Source organism: Pongo pygmaeus, chromosome 8 (genome assembly GCF_028885625.2).
Source record: "Pongo pygmaeus isolate AG05252 chromosome 8, NHGRI_mPonPyg2-v2.0_pri, whole genome shotgun sequence".
NCBI classification, from domain to species: domain Eukaryota; kingdom Metazoa; phylum Chordata; class Mammalia; order Primates; family Hominidae; genus Pongo; species Pongo pygmaeus.
In genome coordinates, this window is record NC_072381.2 from 96,843,113 (window position 1) to 96,860,773 (window position 17,661).

General features: G+C 37.2%; 1 long non-coding RNA gene across 2 annotated transcripts in view; it reads right to left on the reverse strand.

Annotated features, from left to right (window-relative positions):
• The window catches only part of LOC129045175 (uncharacterized), a 106,648-nt gene that overhangs the window by 14,953 nt on the left and 74,034 nt on the right, over positions 1-17,661 (reverse strand). For both annotated transcript variants that reach the window (XR_010127451.1, XR_010127450.1), the window contains exon 3: positions 9,788-9,901. This is a non-coding gene — a long non-coding RNA (uncharacterized LOC129045175). The remainder of the gene's footprint in view (positions 1-9,787; positions 9,902-17,661) is intronic.

Consider the following 17,661-nt stretch of genomic DNA (forward strand, 5'->3'; position numbering starts at 1 on the left):
GTGTGGGTCTGTGTTCTAATCCCCTCTTCTTATAAGTGCACCAGTCATATTGCATTAGGGCCCATCCTAACAACCTGGTTCTAACTCAACTCTTCTAATTCTTCTAATGATTCTAACTCTTTAAAGGCCTTATCTCCAAGTACAGTCATATTCTGAGGTACTGAGGGTTAGAGCTTCAACATATTAATCAGGAGACGGGGAACAGAGTTCAGCCCCTGAATAACAGGAAAGTGTATTCACAGGTGCACAGGGCAGAGGAACATGACTCTAGCCATTTGGGAGTTAAAGGATGAATTCTCAAGCAGAAAGAGGGAGCAACAGTAATCCAGGCAGAGGGAAGAAATGAGCAGCGTCCCTCCTGGAACGTTGATCATATGACAAATTTCCTTGGGTCACTGAACACACATCGAGGGCAGAACCTCATCCAAGCTGATACCAACCCACTGTGCTCCCGCCCTGTCACACAACACAGTTTGCAAGACACCTCCTCAACGGGTCACCTTTAGCTTATTATTTACCACACAGCCAGGGGAAACCAGAAGTGAGGCCTCTTCCAGGTCACTAAGGAATGTGCTGTCCCATCATAGCGCTGACCTATGAGAGAGTCCCACCACTAAATTAGCACTCTGTGACTGTCCCCCTTGCTGGAATACTCTGCAGTCATTATGCTGTGATAATCCCAATGATCACAGAAATGCTCACAATACAGTATTAAATGAAGAGACACAATTCAAAAGGTACATTGTAACTTTCATGCTGTCAAAGAAAGGACTGAGAAACATTTCAAGAAGATGTCAATAACAATGGTTTATGAAAGTAATATGTAGTTTTCCAAATTTTTTTATTACACTTTAAGTTCTGGGATACATGTGTAGAACATGCAGGTTTGTTACACAGGTATACATGTGCCATGGTTGTTTGCTGCACTCATCAACCCATCATCTACATTAGGTATTTCTCCTAATTCTATCCCTCCCCTAGGCCCCCATCCCCCAACAGGCCTCAGTGTACGATGTTCCCATCCCTGTATCCATGTGTTCTCATTGTTCAACTCCCACTTATGAGTGAGAACATGTGGTGTTTGGTTTTCTGTTCTTGTGTTAGTATGCTGAGAATGATGGTTTCTAGCTTCATCCATGTCCCTGCAAAGGACATGAACTCATCCTTTTTTATGGCTGCATAGTATTCCATGGTGTATATGTGCCACATTTTCTTTATCCAGTCTATCATTGATGGACATTTCAGTTGGTTCCAAGTCTTTGCTATCGTGAATAGTGCTGCAATGAACAATCGTGTGCATGTGTCTTTATAGTAGAATGATTTATAATCCTTTGGGTATATGCCCAGTAATGGGATGGCTGGGTCAAATGGTATTTCTGGTTCTAGATCCTTGAGGAATCGCCACACTGTCTTCCACAGTGTTTGAACTAATTTACACTCCCACCAACAGTGTAAAAGCGTTCCTATTTCTCCACATTCTCTCCAGCATCTGTTGTTTCCTGACTTTTAAATGATTGCCATTCTAACTGGCGTGAGATGGTATCTCATTGTGGTTTTGATTTATATTTCTCTAATGACCAGTGATGATAAGCCATTTTTCATATGTTTGTTGGCTGCATAAATGTCTTCTTTTGAAAAGTGTCTGTTCATATCCTTCGCTTATTTTTTGATGGGGTTTTTTTTCTTGTAAATTTGTTTAAGTTCCTTGTAGATTCTCGATATTAGCCCTTTGTCAGATGGATAGATTGCAGAAATTTTCTCCCATTCTGTAGGTTGCCTGTTCACTCTGATGATAGTTTCTTTTGCTGTGCAGAAGCTCTTTAGTTTAATTAGATCCCATTTGTCAATTTTGGCTTTTGTTGTCATTGCTTTTGGTGTTTTAGTCATGAACTCTTTGTCCATGCCTATGTCCTGAACTAGGTTTTCTTCTAGGGTTTTAATGGTTTTCGGTCTTACTTTTAAGTCTTTAATCCATCTTGAGTTAATTTTTGTATAAGGTGTAAGGAAGGGGTCCAGTTTCAGTTTTCTGCATATGGCTAGCCAGTTTTCCCAGCACCATGTATTAAATAGGGAATCCTTTCCCCATTGTTTGTTTTTGCAAGGTTTGTCAAAGATTTGTTTATCAAACATTTGTCAAAAAGATTTCTTTTTGTCAGGTTTGTCAAAGGTTGTAGACGTGTGGCGTTATTTCTGAGGCTTTTGTTCTGTTCCATTGGTCTATATATCTGTTTTGGTACCAGTACCATGCTGATTTGGTTACTAGTATTTCAAATTTTAATAAAATGATTTGGAAAAAAATATGCTTAACAAAATTGCAAACCTCTATCTGCAATAGAGTCACTTTTTTTCCCTACCCTTTGTTTCCTAGTACAGTGAAACCCTGGGTATTTTAACTGTAATGAGATTCGCTACCATGACAAAACATGTCCTCTATTCCACAATTATCAAGTTAAAAAAAAACCACCAGTTGCTGACTTTTAAAACTAGAATTTAAGGCAAGTTTTATAATATTCATTTTTGTTTACCTATCTATAAAATAAACTTATTCTAGACTATTAAAAAAATAGAGACAAGCACATAGAAAAAAAGAAAATCACCTAACTTGCTTCTTTACCTATGAATAAATCATAGACATTTCCCCATATCATTATTATTCTTACACATCATTGTTATGACTGCATATTATTTTATTGTATAGATATATCTTAATATATTTAATGAAGTCTCTTTTGATGTAGATATAGGTGAATTTTTTTCTTTCAGTCAGAAATTAGACTGTAATGAAATGGAATGATAAGCATAAATCCATTTTTTTATAGGATAAATTTCTAGCAGTGAAAATGCAGTCAAACACATTGAAGACTTAGGATATATATTGCCTAATTATCTTCCAGAAATTTTGCATGTTCCAAAATTACTGTGAAAATAATTTACCAGCCCATAATTGCCATGATTTCTCTGGAACTTCCTAATAGATATGAATTATATTGCTAATTCATTAGTTATCTGGTAGTCTTTTGTAATTATAGGGTTCATATTTTAGTCAACAGTTCCCCAATTTTATCTCCAGGAACAGCTAGGTAGATGCCATATGTTCAAATGATTTATTTACATCTAAATCGTTCTTATGTTCAAGAACACTTTTTGTGCGTATCACCATTAGCCCTACTCCATCTGGGTTGACAGTTACGAAAGGCAAAGTGTCCAGCCTCTTTTCTGAGGTGCCATTGCTAGAGTGTGTCAGAGGCACTAGACAATAATCATGTGTGAAAACACACCGCTGAAATGAAGGAAAATAAAGGTTAAGGCTTTAAAAAATATTAATAATCATAAGGAATCAGCCTAAAATGTAGTACTATCTTTATTTACTAGTTAGGAAACAGTGAGTTTATTTCAGTAATAGGAAAATGTCTTCAGTGTCTGGAACATATATTAATCAGGGTCCACTCAGGAAAATGGAGCCCATGCCAGGTGGTTCCATGGAGGTAAGTTAATTTAGAGAACCAGTTAAAAATGTTTTGGAAAAGTCGAGAGGCCAAACAAAGGAAAATGAGATAACTCAGGGATTCACAACAGCAGGAGGTTGCTACAACCATATTATGAAAATCCAGAAGCCAGGGCAACAGGACAGAAGCTAGAAACTCAAGACACCCTCTGAATCAGAGAAATAGGAAATGGAATACCCTGACTTCTCTTTTTCTATTTTTCTCCAACTTCCCCACTGGGTTCCCCATGGGTAAAACATAGACAGAAGCCAGTTGGCAAAGAAGCTTGGGAAATGCGGTGTACAGGGCAGCCCTCTTGGAATTTAGAGCAGAACAGAGGAAGTATTGGGTTGGTGCAAAAGTAATTCAGGTTTTTGCCATTGCTTTTAATGGCAAAAAACGCAAGAGTTCAAAGCTGCTCAGCCAAGAGCTAGAATTTGCCATGAGGAGAGCACTCCTTCTCAGCTCATGGAAGAGAGCCCAGTACCTTGGTCTCTCCATATATTCAAATTTCTTATCCTTAAACTCTAGTCTTCCCATGAATGGGTCCCCCACACCAGACCCAAGCCCACTTGAACTTCCCACTCTTAATCTCAGTTTGCACTTTGACCAATGGTACTCACATTTCATCAACGGTACTGACATTTCATCATCTTTGTCCTTGGAGGCCAATCCAGATGCTGAGCAGCTTTGAACTCTGTGTGTCTCTTCAAAGGCTCTGGACTCTGTGCTCATATCCAGACCTCTGACCTTTGCCTAACCCCAGGGATCTGTCTGCACTCCCCTATTGCAGTAGTTCTCTCCCCACAAAATCAATGGAACCAGAAATAGAAGTCTGAGTGTGTTAAAGTTATAATAGTAACTAATGTCATGACTAAAACTCATGTATATCTATCAAATATAGGATGGAATAAGGAGAGGAGGCAGAATGATATGAGCAAAATCCTCATCTGATGCAGGAGGTTAACAGATAACATTTAAAACTGATAAATCAAGATGGAGATACATGTGCATATTAATTAGGATCTGGAAGTAAGTGACAGAACTAAAACCAGAAACAATTAAAAAGAAATAAGACAATCACCTTTGGGCATTGATGCTGCCAGAAGAAAGGATGGAACAAGGGTCTGTTGCATTTTATTATAAGTCCTCCATATTCTTTTTTTTTTAATCATCATAGATTCTGTGCTCAGTTTTTACACTCGCAGATCCCTCTACCTGGAATACTCTGCTCAGATATCCGCATGATTCATTCTCTCAGTTCTTCCTTTGGGTCTTTGCCCAAATATCACCTTCTCAGTGGGGCCTTTCTCGAGCAGTCTATTTAAAATGGGAAATTCTCCCTCTGCTTTATTTCTCTAGATATCACTTATCACCTTTTAACATCTATATAATTTCCTTATTCATTTTAGTTCTTTTCTGTCCAGCCCAATTACAGAGTAATCTTCACGAGGTCAGGGGTTTTGTCTATTTTCTTCACTGGTAAATGCCCAGTGGCTGAGCAATGACTGGCACTATTAACTGACTGTGTGAACAAATGGCACGTGTAAATTACTAGGTGCAAAAGATTGTAATGACCAACAGATGTTTTCAAAAAACTCTCATTTCTTTTTGCTTGTTTGTTTTGTTGTTTTACTTCGAGGTCATTCTTGGAGGATTAACTGTGCCTGAAGTTTTCTAAGTGGATTACTCTTGTGTCCCTTTTTGTCATTCAGAGATTCCTTTCAGTTCATCCTGATGAAGCATCAGGTTGGTCAAGTGCAAGGAACTGATGTGAGTGGGGAAAAGGAAAAGAGGTTTCCTGGTGGCACACTTTCTTACCCGTGAGGATACACTTTTCCCAAAAGGGTATAATCCGAGAAAGGAATGAGGTCAAGCTCCAGAGGAATGACACAATCAAAAGAGCATAATGAGTGTTGGGTCTTATTTGTTTGTTTCCTTAAACATTTCAATTATTTAAGTCTTAAAAACTAAACAATTAAAGGTTAGACAGCCTTGTTCACGTATGGGTCTTTTAGATAAGGAAGTCTAAAAACTACACCTTTCAAAGACCTTATTAAGTCCATTGTAGTAAATGTGCTCTTAGCCCATTTCTTTTGAAAATACAAGTAATTCCTCATATCAGAATCCAGATAATAACAGCATCAAAAACAGCCCCTCTCTTCAGTCCCTTCAGAAGACTTCACCTTCTACTTTCCTGGTGAGTCCTCTCACTACCGTGATTAAGTTAAGTAGAGGAGCCTGGAGTGCAGAGTTGACACACCAGTCTGGGTTCAAGACTGTGATAGTTAATTTTATGTGTCAGCTTGACTGGCCATGGAGTGCTGCCTTTTATATATTTTATCATTTTAAACATATTTTTATAGTATCCTTTAGCTCACTGATCTCAAATATGTGGGTTACTCATTCCATCTGGTCTGTTGACTCTCCCTCTGGGAGCATTTCTTCCTTATGGGTTTGTATTTTTTACTGTGAGCGTATTTCCAGGAGGGATTTGGTCAGGGGGCAAGTGGGAGGTAGGTAGGGGGGACTTGTGTTACAGAAGAGTTGCTACAGAGAGGTTTGGTATTTGCTTCCACAAGTTGCACTGGGTTGTTACCTATGTTTACGTTATTTCTTAGCTTGAGAATTCTAGGACTACTTGGGTAAATATAAATGTGGACTCCGCTCACACAAGACACAAGCTGGGTCTCTGATTTCTCTAAGGTGGAGAGATGTTTTGCATTACTTCCCTGAGTAGGCAAACAAACTGCTTCTAGGTCTATTTTACTAAGAGTGCAGCCATTTAAGGGTTCTAGCTCTCAGAACTAGTTTCCTGTCTTACAACGGTCTAAGCCCACACCTCCTGTCCTCAAATGAAAACAGATATTCAATCCCAACTACTAGCCTCATGGGTCTACTTTCAGATACATATCTTCCTGAGCCACTGTGGCATCGGCTCACGAAGTTACACAGCTGGCTTCACATTTCCTCATTGTTTTTTGCACCAAGAGAGTTCTCTCACTTTGTTGTAAGTTTAAAATTTAAATTTTTTGTTGTAATACTTTGTCTTGTATTTATATGTGTTGGAAGTGACGAAAGAAGATAATATGGTGGTATTTCAGTCAGCCATATCACCAGAACCCAGGATAAATTTTTTTAATAAAGTTTCCTATATGGAAAACATACATTATCTTGGCAAAATTCTTATCCTTATTTTTTCATTTCCCAAATTATTGTGGTTTATTTCCTCAGGTGAAATTCCTTTGTTAAGAGTAAGTACTAGATCCCAAATTGGGCACATGCTATACAATTTTATAAGCTATCTCTTTGTATATGGCTTTTATCCTGAAATATTAGACCATTACCATTTCCTGTATCATTAACAATGTATCAAAAAACTAATACTTACGACCTGCATTTTATTTCACTGCAGTATCATAATTTATTTAGCAGTCCCTCTACATTAAACATGGGTATATTTTTCAGTGTTTCATATAAATAATACTATTTGGCTGGTGCAAAACCGCAATTACTTTTGCACCAAACTAATATGATTATCTTCACACTTAAATATTTATCTACACTTTTTATTGTTTTCTTAAGACATATTCATAGCAATGTCTTTACTGGAGATTGCATTAACTCATTTAAGCCACTGAATGTACTACATGGCAAATGATTATTTAAATTGTATCACTGCCAAGAACCTAACCAGCTACTGTGCTAGCAGGAAGAGAATGATTAGCAATTACCCTCCAGTAAACCACAATGTCATAAGATTATTGTTTGTTTTACTAAAAGTTGTCACATGATTACAGGTCATTAGGAGCCAATGATAATGAAAACTCTATACAGGTTTCACAAGTGTGTTTAAATTTCACAAGCTTTGTATATTCCACCAGAAAGCCAAATGCTTGCAAATGTTCTCCCAATCTTACTTCTCAAAGACTGCTCTTCATTTTCCTCCCCTCATTTCTGAATGTCTTCAAAGACCCTATCAAATGCTGTTTCTTTCAGGAGCTCACCTATCCAGGAGAATAAAACGTAAGCCTCACCTCTCCTCTGTTCCCCCAGCACTTACAGTACTCTTACAATGTTGAATAGAAACACTCTCTGCTCTGTCTTACAGTAGTCATGCTGACACTCAACTATATGCTTTCAGGACAGACACTTGGTCTGATCCATCTTCACATTGCCCAAAACACCTAGAACTCTAACTCTGTCTTCAGCATAGAAAGGACTCTTTTAGTTCTTTTAGACTTTAATGCACAAATGGTAACACTCCTAACTACACAAATCAATTTCATTAACAACTAACCAACAATATGTGTTTATACTATTCAAGTGTAAAAAATGGCTGGGCGCAGTGGCTCATGCCTGTAATCCTAGCACTTTGGGAGGCCAAAGTGGGAGGATTGCTTGAGGCCAAGAGTTCAAGACCAATCTGGCCAACATAGCGAAACCCTCTGTCTCTAAAAAAATGTTTTTAATTAAAATTTAGTTTTTACTCATTTTCACTTAATTTTTATAATATAATACATATTATACATAATAATTTTCATAAATAATAATTAATTTACCTAATTTTACCCAATTTTTTGAGGAAGTGTGTCTCTTGGAATGTAAATATTACCTTGATAAAAAGCCACTAAGTACTCCAAGTTGAGAGATGAAAACCTAAATAAATCAATATAATTCAAGCAGAAATAAAGTAAAATTCAGAAATTCAGTTAATCTGGTTTTTGCATCTAACATTGTAACTAATGTTATTATACATGATGGCTGAGAACAAGCCTAACGATAATGACAAATAGCAAAGTTAAGTGATTTTTCCCATTTTTGAATTTAGTTTTTTCTCTTGGAATTTTTACTTATAGTAATAATCCTTAACTGTTTCAGGAATGACTCTGACCACCAAATGACTATCTTATATTTTTTTCACTGTTAACAATAAGTTTATCATGGCCTGATGGATGGATAGGCGATAAAGCAAATACAGCAATATGTTAACTATATCATTTAAATCGGGGTTGGCAAACTTTTTCTGTAAAGGGTCAGATTGTAAGTACTTTAATCTTTGCGGTCTCTGTGGAAACTACTCAAGCCTGCTATTGTAGTGCAAAAGCAGCCAGAGACAATATCTGAACTAATGAGAAAGGCTGTGTTCTAGTAAAACTTTATTTACAAAAACAGGCAAGTGGGCCAGGCACAGTGGCTCACGCCTGTAATCCCAGCACTTTGGGAGGCCGAGGCAGGCAGATCATGAGGTCAGGAGATCGAGACCACCCTGCTAACACGGTGAAACTCGTCTCTACTAAAAACACAAAAAATTAACCGGGCTTGGTGGCGGGCGCCTGTAGTCCCAGCTACTCGGAAGGCTGAGGCAGGAGAATGGCGTGAACCCGGGAGGCGGAGCTTGCAGTGAGCCGAGATTGCGCCACTGCACTCCAGCCCGGGCGACAGAGCAAGACTCCGTCTCAAAAACAAACAGGCAAGCAACTAGATTTGGCCCACAGGCCAAGTTAGGGTTTGCCAACCCCTAATCTAAATGGTGGGTATACAGATGCTCACTGTAAATTATTTCAACGTTTCTATATGCTTTAAAGCTTTCAGAATAAGATGTTGAAAACCATGTCTATGAGTTATCCAAAGGTTTTTAACTATTATGCAAAGGTTTAAATATTAAAAGCTTATAAATTGTCCCCAAGTTTTTGTTTTTGTAGATGCTCTTTGTTATAGCTTTCAGATGGTAAAAGTTAAATATCTAATTTTCTGAAGTCTTTGGTTTTGATCAGAAATGACTGATCCAAAAATGGCTAGTCTTTGGCAATAGTAAGATGAAAATATTTCTCTCTGCTTTTCTCCACGGGAGTTACACGATGGTTTTCTACTTAATTGTGACCTTTCCATTTCTGTCAGGAAAGGGGAGGTGGATGTTTGTTGCACTCTTATTTTATAAATAGCATATGTACCTTTTTCCAGGCTTTCTTTTTAACATTCCATTATTTAAAACTGACACTACCTAAAGTTGAGAGTAGTGACTTTTCAAATTAAGTTATTTCCTTTTGACTATTTCCATCTACATGGTACCTAATTTGATATATTTTCACTTCCTTCACAATATGGGCTTTTTAAACAACTTTTTTTCTGGAAACTGTGACATGATTACTTTAAAAATCAAACAGAATCTAAATTTGCATGTGTTCATAATATCAGCTCTGCTAGACACAGCAAGATGACAACCAGGCCATAAGACACCCTTTGGGATCTGTGTAGAGTTTGTGAATTGAAGCAGAGAAACATTCTAGTTTCATACTCACTGGCTTAGTTAATGATCCAAACCAAACATTAGGAGACAATCGTAGTGTCTTTGTCCCTGGCAGAATTTTTGTTCAGGCCTGTGAAATCTTTCTGGCCTTATGGCCAAACCATACCTTATAGAAAACAAAAAATAGGATCAGGGAGAAAAACAGTATATAATTAAGGATTATTATAAGATCATTTCAGCCACCACAATCACAAGTTCTTCTGTTGTGATTCTCAGTCCTCCTGGATGTTGAACGCTGCCTGCCTGCCAAAACCGAGGGTCCCCACCGAGGCTTCCTGACACTTGGCTTTTTTATTAAAAACACTTTGGGTAAGACCCAGTGAATCTCCCCAGAGGATCTGGCCCTCTTCCTATGCAGTCCTTCTGGAGAGTTACCATTTTAAATAAAGAAACCGAAACAAAGAGAAAATAGATCACCACACTGCCTCCCCCCTGCCGGGTGAATCCCTACTTCCGAACTCTTTTGTCTCTGTCCCATCACCACTGCCTATCACTGCTTCCTGATAAGAAAGTTATCTTACAAATGCCTACTTTGAGAAATGGTGCAAAGACTACAAACTCTAAAGTCAAATAGATTAGGGTTCAGCTCTCACAGCTGCCACTTACTGGTTATGAATTTGAGTCAAGTTGCTTAATCCTACTGAAGTAGGCTGATAATGACTCCAACAATATGTCCACATCCTAATCCCTGGAACCTGTGAATGTTACCATATGTAGTAAATTTTTGCAGGTGTGAGTTCTTAAGGATCTTGGTCTGAGTGGATTATCCTGATTACCCAGATGGGACCTAAATGCCATTACAAGTGACCTTATAAGAAAGAGACAGAAGGAGATTAGGCACCACACACACACAGGAGAAGGCAATATGAAGATGGAGGCAGAGATTGCAGTCATGTGGCCATAAGCCAAAGAATGCACGGCCCCCAGAAGCCAGAAGAGGCAAGGAATGGATGCTCCCCTGGAACCTCCAAAAGGAACAGCCCTGCTGACACCCTGATGTCTGACTTCTGGCCTCCAAAACTGTAAGAGAATAAATGTCTATTGTTTAAACCATCGAGTTTGTGGTAATTTGTTACAGCACCCACAGGAAACTAATACACCTGCTAAGCCTCCGTTTCCTCACCTATTAAACTGAGATAATAATATATGCCTTGCTAGGTTGTTGTGATAACAAAAATTAACAAATGCAAAATATTGGCTCAATGTCTGGCACATAGTAGGCATATAGTACATAGCAGCAGCTATTATTTTTATTAGTATTATCTTCACTATTTTTAATATGGATAAAAGAGTATGGGCAGCTTATCCTAAACCCAGTACTGCTCCTTTAAAAATCAGTCAAACCAAACACCAAGTGGTATAATCTTCAACTAGGGAGAACTGCATATTTATTTATAGTTTGTATCAAAATAGTGCCTTTCATTAAAAAACTGACTTCTATTCTGTTGCCATATTATTATGAAATGCTCCATCTATTCATGCCAATAATTAAATAAGCCATGTTGCATTTTTCCAAGTATTTAATTGTATGTTTCACCATAAACTACATGTTTAAAATGGAAAATAAACATTTCCAGCTGTTTTGTGGACAACACATCTAAATTTGAACTGCTGAATTCTGGAAAACCACAGATCTTTTAAGTATGCTACAATTATTTCTTAAAGCAATGTCAACTCTTGCTTATTCAGGAGTTGAACATTCAGCTGAAGTGCAGTTAGGGGAGAGTGGGAGTTTTATGTGATGGAAGATTGCCTCCCCAAACACAGAAGTGTAGTATGTAGGGGGTCAATCATTCATTTAACAAATGATTATTTAGTCATTGTGCTGGGCATTGGAGGATGCAAAGGTGACTAAGATAGAGCCTTTACCTTGAAGGCACTCACGGGACAGCGAAGGACATAGAAATATAAAAGCAGATAGATTAAAATTCAGAATGATAATAGTGAAGCTAACATTTACCAAGTATCTATTATGTGCCACACACTATATAGCCCTTTACATGCATTTTCTCATTTAATCTTCACAACCATCCTGTGAAGTGGGGTTTTGGTAAGGTTAGGTTGCCCAAGGTAACACAGCTAGTTTAAGAATAGTCTAATTCCTGGGTCCTCACTTTTAACCACTGCTACAGAGGCATAAACCATTTAACATGATAACATGGAAAACGAAGAAAGTTACTGTGCCTGGGGGAAGTGGGAGGGTTCCATCCAGAAATACAGTTGACTTGGATCAAGGATGAATGGAATTTAGGAGGACTTTGTTTTTAAAGGTGAAAAATACGCCAAAAGGCACTCCAGAAGGAGAGAAGTGCCTGTGCAAAGGTGAGGCATCAGGAAAGGGCCATGTATTCAGGGCAACTGGAGTGCCATGAGTCTGGAGTGGTCAGGAGTATTATACTGGACACAAAGAAGAACATCAAGTTACTAAAGCCTTTTGGGGGTGATATGGTTAGGCTTTGTGTCCCCACCCAAATCTCATCTTGAATTGTAATCCTCATAATCCTCATAGGTCAAAGGAGGGACCCAGTGAGAGATGACTGGATCATGGGGGCAGTTTCCTCCACGCTGTTCTCCTGATAGTGAGTGAGTTCTTCCAAGATCTGATGGTTTTGTAAGCATCTGGCATTTCCCCTGCTTGCACTTCTCTCTCCTGCCACCACGTGAAGAAGGTCTTTGCTTCCCCTTCGCCTTCCACCATGATTGTAAGTTTCCTGAGGCCTCCCCAGGCATGTGGAACTCCTAGTCAATTAAACCTCTTTCTTTTATAAATTCCCCAGTCTCGAGTATTTCTTTACAGCAGTGTAAGAATGGACTAACACAGGGAGAGACAGGATTAGATTTGCATTTTAGAAAGATGCTTGGGGATCCATGTAGGGAATGGGCTACACAAAAAAGTCAAGCCTGGAGGTAGGGGTTTCTAGTCTGATATGGGAATCGGATTACTACTCACTTATCTATTCCCATTGGAATAATTTTAAAATACAAAAGAAAACATGCTATATTACTGCTGGAAACAATGGAAGGCAACCATTCACATAGCAAAAGGCATTGAAGCAAACGACATGCCTGATCTTACTGGTTAGTCAGATTCATATAAAAATGTCTGAAACAAATTTTAAGGTCATCTGGGACCCTCACTATGTTGATATTAGACAAAACAGGATTTACACCAAAAATAATTTTTAAATGAGAAAGGGGGTCATGTTAGATAGATAAAAAGGAGACATACCAAAAATACAGTATGAATTATCATGCACCAAATAACATAGCATCAAAATAGATAAAGCCAAAGTTGCTAGCAATAAAGAGAAAAGTGAAAAATTAGAACTATAATAGGATTTAACATACCCCTCTTTTCAGAATAGATCTAACTAACAAAAGCAAACATAGTTTATAAAAGTATAATTAAAACTTTGTGTTAATAAATATATATATAACACTTTGTATCTCATGAACTTTAAACTATATCACATCCTAGTGAACAAGAAAATCACAAGTTCTAAAAACTAAAAATTGTACAGTTTACATTTCCTAACCACAATACAATTAATAAAGTAGCAATTAATTTTTTAAAATGAACAAAAAATAAACAATTTGGGGTTATAAAACACCATCTTAAATAGATTGGAACAGAAAAAGAGTATAAAACTGCAGTTAAAGATTCTTTATGAAATAAGTAAAACATTAGTTATCTAAACTTTTCCTCAGAAAAGTACCCAGAAGAAAATGTGAAGTCTCAAGTATTTATAATCAAACAAACAAAAAAATAAAAATAAGTTAAATACACATCATTTCAAGGAGCCATAAAAAGAGCCACAAGATAAGCTTAAGGGAAATATGAGGAAAGAAAAAATACAGCAGCTGACAGCAGAAATTAAACAATTTAAAGTATTAAATAGTTTAAGAGATGGTTCTTTTTTTTTCTTTTTCTTTTTCTTTTTTTTTCTTTTGAGACTGTCTCACTCTATCGCCCAGGCTGGAGTGCAGTGGCACAATCCTGGCTCACTGTAACCTCTGCATCCCAGGTTCAGGTGATCTTGTGCCTCAGCCTCCGAAGTAGCTGGGATTACAGGCGCCTGCCATCACACCTGGCTAATTTTTGTATTTTTAGTAGAGACAGGGTTTCACCATGTTGGCCAGGCTGGTCTCAAACTCCTGACCTCAAGTGATCTGCCCGCCTCAGCCTCCCAAAGTGCTGAGATTACAGACGTGAGCCACCATGCCCGGCCAAGATGGTTTATTTTTAAAGAAGACCAATAAAACTTACCTCTGGTAAGTCTAATCAAGGTAAGGAGAATCTATACAAACATACAATATAAGAAATGAGAAAGGAGACACAAATGCAGATAAATTTTTAAAGTCTCTATTAACAAAACAATTCTGGAAATATGTATATTACAAAATCTTCTATGAAAAGGTTATAAACTTGATAGAATAATAACCAAAGAGGGAAATTTTTAAGTGTGTCAAAATATATTCCCCCAATGATACCAGGTTACAGTCCCATGTGGTTTCACAGATCTTTTTCTTTCAAATCTTAAAAGGAATACATAATTTATATGCTAAAAAGTACAGAGAAAGAAGAAATGTTTACCAATTCATTTTACCAGGTGGTATAACCTTGATATTAAAACCTAAATAAAAGTGAAAATATATAATTATTTAAGATATAAATAGAGATTTTAGATCTTACATAAAATTTGAAAATTGTAACCCAGAAGTATATTTTTGGAAAATTTTCTTTCATAATTCAATGAACACAAATCACCATGTAAACAAACTAAAAACCTAAAAGTCATCTCAGTAAACACATAAAAAGCATTTGATATAACACAACATTCATTCCTGCTAAAATACTCAGCAAACTAAGAACAGAAGGGAACTTCTTCAACACAATAAAAAAATCTATGAAACCTACAACTAATATCAAACTTAATGGTAAAAGTCTAAATGTTTGCCACCTAAGATCAGGAATAAGACAAGAATGTTCACTCTTACCACTTTTATTTACCCTTGTACTGGAAATTCTAGCCAGTGCAATAGGCAAGAAAAAGAAATAAAAAGCATTCTGATTGGAAAGGAAGAAGTAAAACTGTCTTTATCCACAAATGGCATGTTTGTCTGTAAAAATCTGATGGAATCTACCAAAAAGCTAGTAGAATGAATAAGTGAGTCTAAAATGTCACAGGATATAAGATCAATATATAAAAATCAATTTTATTTCCGGATATACTAGCAATGAAAAATCAGAATTGAAATTTTAGAAACAATATTATTTATAATAGCACCAAAAAATGAAATACTTTAAGAACAAATCTGTGGATGTAGAGGACAAATAATGTCAAGGGCCTGTGTAGTGAAAACTACGAAACATTGAAAAAAAATTAAAGAACTAAATACATGGAGAGATATACCATGTTCCTAGATTGGTAGAATTAATATTATTAAGATGCCAATTATCCCCAAATTGGTCTATAGATTCAATGCAATCCCGATCAATTTTCCAGAAGCTTTTTTAAGAAATTGACAAGCTAATTCTAAAATTCACATGGAAATGCAAAGAACCTAGAATAGCCAAAACAACTTTGAAAAATAGTAAAGTTAGAGCACTAACACTGATTTCAAGACTTATTAAAGAACTATGGGCCAGGCCCAGTGGTTCACACCTGTAATCGCAACACTTTGGGAGGTTGAGGTGGGTGGGTTGCTTGAGCCCAGGAGTTCAAGACCAGCCTGGACAACATGGCAAAACCCCATCTCTACTAAAAAAAAAAATTACACAAATTAGCTGGGCATGGTGGCCCATGCCTTTACTGCTAGCTACCTGAGAGGCTGAGGTGGGAGAATCACCTGAGCCCAGGAGACAGAGGTTGCAGCGACCCGAGATCATGCCATTGCACTCCAGCCTGGGCGACAGAGCCACACCCTGTCTAAAAAACAAAGAAAGACATAAAGTTTTGGCCCAGTGAGGATACTAAAATTAACCCCTATTCCAACTAATGTTGTGCCACTCACTGGTCTTTCCACACTGGGGTTTGTGGGAGGATCGCCAGACAAGAGGTCAGTCCAGCACCTTCCGAGTTCTGGCTCTGCCACTTAGCAGTTGCTTCAAGCAGGCACTTACTTTCTGTACTTTGGTTTTCTTTTCATAAAATGTGAAGGTTGTGCTACATATGTCCATACCAAGACTTGTATATGAATGTTCATAGCAACGTTACTGGTAATAGCTAAAAACTGGAAAAAACACAAATGTCCATCAACAGGTGAATGGATAAACAAAAGTGATATATCCATATAATGTAATATTAGCAAAAAAGGAATAAACTATCAATACATACAACAGCATGGAAAAATCTCAAAATAATTATGCTACATGAAAGAAGGCTGTATTTTTTCATTCTCACGCTGCTATAAATAAATACCTGAGACTGGGTAATTTATAAAGAAAAGAGGTTTAATTGGCTCCCAGTTCTACCGGCTGCACACAAAGCACAGCGGCTTCAGCTTCTAGGGAGGCCTCAGGAAGCTTCCAATCATGACGGAAGCAGCCATGCCTTACATGACCGACCAGGAGGAGGAGAGAGAAAGGAGGGGAGGTGCCACACACTTTTAAATGACCAGCTCACACAAGAACTCACTCACTAACTCAAGAACAGCCCCAAAGGGAAAACCCGCCCCCATGATCCAATCACCTCCCACCAGGCCCCACCTCCAACACTGGAGATTACAATTTCACATGAGATTTGAGTAGAGACAGATACAAACCACATCAGAGGCAGACCCCCAAAAAATCTTATGCTGTATGATTACATTTATAGAAAATTCTAAAAAATTGAAAACTACAATGACAGAAAGCAAAACAGTGGTTGCCTGGGGGTGAGACGTGGGGAAGAATGTGAGGAGAGAAAGAGTATAACTATCGTTAATAATAATTTAATTCTATATTTTACAATAACTTAAAAAGTGTAATTGGATTATTTGTAATGCAATGGATAAATGCTTGAGGGGATAAATACCCCAGTCTCCATGATGTGCTTATCTCACATTGCATGCCTGTATCAAAACATTTCATCTGCCCCATAAATATGTACACCTATGTACTCATAGAAATTCAAAATTTTAAAAAAGAAATTCAAAATAAAAAAAATTTAAAGAATGAAGAAATATTTGGGCCTGATTATGTTATTGATTTCACAATTATATGCAAACGTCAAAACCTATCAGATTTTACAGTTTAAATAGATGTAGTTTAGTTTATGTCAATTGTACCTCAATAAAGCTGTTTTGAAAATCCTAAATAAAACATTAGAAATTTTGCTGGGCATGGCATCTCATGCTTGTAATCCCAGCACTTTGGGAGGTCACAGCAAGAGGACTGCTTGAGCCCAGGAGGTCAAGACCAGCCCGGGCAACAGAGTGAGATCTCGTCTCTATGCAAAAAGAATTTTTTAATGTTTTTAGAAGATTATATAATATGGAAAATATATTAATATGATCAATTATATTAATTAATTGAAATAAAAATATTTCACTTAACATTTTTAATTCTAAAAGAAGAATATTTCATAAAATGATTTTAAAAAGGTATCTCAAACTGATATTCAGAATGGTATTAATGGTGAGACACTAGATGGTTTCCCATTAAAGCCAAGAATGTTCACTATTACCACAGGCTTGGGTTTTTCAAAAATTAATCTGACATTTCTAGCTAGTTGAATTAGATAAGTAAACTGAATAACAAATAAATATTTAAAAGGAGCCGATAGAAATGTCGTTATTTATAGATGAACCGGTTTTCTACTAGAATAGATTAAAATAAGTTCAGTGAAAGACTAGTGGAAGAAACTCCAGGAAGTAGGTGGTTTG